Raw genomic sequence first — 1,668 nt, forward strand, 5'->3', positions numbered from 1 at the left:
TCAGCTTTTTGCCTCAGCTCTTGGAGAATTCTGAGTATTAGAGATTTGAATTCCATATCAGGTATTTCTAGTGCATTTTCTTCTACTGAAGAGTCAACTGGTGTTTTATTTTGAAAGCCTACTGGAACCATCCTGTCCTGTTTTTGTAAATGTTTTGAAATCGTCTGCTGTCTTTGGAGCATTCAGTAGTTATTTTTGTCATTAATTGATTGTAGATTTGTTTGTTTTGTCTTTTTTTTTTTTTAAATTTGGCTATGTCTGAGCAGGCGGACTGTGTGTTCTTTTTGTTTGCTCATCTGTGGGCACAATACTTTTTGCCTCCTTTTCCAATTGGCAGTGTCAGTCACTCAAATATGGTATGACAGGGCAGGTATAGCTGATGAGGAGTTACTGGGATGGGTTGTTTGTGGCACTTACTACAGCCGCCAGGGCGGGTCGGTAATCAGTGCAGGGCATGTTCTATTAGGCTGTGCCTGGGCTGCTTGGTGGTGTGATGTCAACCGCACAGTGCAGGTAAGCAGGATGCAGCAGGGAGATTGTTATGTGTAGAGCTAAGATGGATATGGGAGACAGGAGAGAGGAACAGGAGCCAAAAACATACAAACAAACAAAAAAGAATGCTAGGGGAGCTTGCTTTTGGAGTGGAGAGATGAGAGACTATGAAATGGCGAAAAACAGAAAGGGGAAGAGGAAGAAAAGAATGAATAAATAAAAATCAGAAATGTTAAAGAACTGTAAAGTTCTCAGGGATCCCACCGGTGCAGCTATGAGGCGTGGGGAAGTTGATCTCAGGTGTTGCAGTACAGCCTGGCTAGAAGGTGCAGAGGTATGCAACACCAGGTATTCAGGGAACAGAAAGAGAAGGAAGATATGGAGAGATGAGAAACTGAGCAATGAAGAAAGAGAAGAAGGGTAAAAGAGGGAAAAGAAAAGAAAACAAATTAAAGAAAAAAAAAGAGAACAAGAAAGGCCCCCCAAAAAACAGAAAAAAAAACCCAAAAGAAAAAGAAATGCCCTCCGGGATCCCTCTGCACGTCTGTGGAAGCCGAGGGGGAAGTCTCCTTGCCACTCAGAATCGTCTGGCCAGAAGGGGCTCCCAACTCAAGAAAAGGAAAAGAAAACAAACAAACAATTCAAAACAAAGAAATGACCAAACGCCCGGGGATCCCACCAGCGCGACAGCCCAGACCTGGAAGCAGCTCCACACTCGAACGGAGCTCCACAGCCCCTCAGTAAGAAACAAAGATGGCGCACGGAGCCAGGTATTTGAGCAAAAGGAGGGGGAGGTGGTGAGAGTTAAGAAAGAAATCAAAAGAAGCAGAAAAAAAAGCAACACTAGCAGCCATCAAATGGCACTCAGAGAGCCAGCTAGTGCGGGTTAGTGTTTCTCGGACAAGAGACTGTGTCTGCGGGAAGCAGAGGGGGCCGAGTGTGGGTGAAGAAGGGTAGGGAGTGGGAAAGCGTATATCACAATTACCGGAGCTCTGCAGCCCCTCAGGAAGAAGCAACGATGGCGCACGGAGCCAGGTATTTGAGCGAAAGGAGGGGGAGGTGGGGAGAGGGAAGGAAGAAATCAAAAGAAGCGGAAAGAAAGCAACACCAGCAGCCAACAAATGGCACTGAGACAGCCGGCCTGTTCAGGTGGGTGGAATCCAAGCAGCTGGTGTT

The sequence above is a fragment of the Trichechus manatus genome, unplaced genomic scaffold (assembly GCF_000243295.1).
Source record: "Trichechus manatus latirostris isolate Lorelei unplaced genomic scaffold, TriManLat1.0 scaffold00074, whole genome shotgun sequence".
NCBI classification, from domain to species: domain Eukaryota; kingdom Metazoa; phylum Chordata; class Mammalia; order Sirenia; family Trichechidae; genus Trichechus; species Trichechus manatus.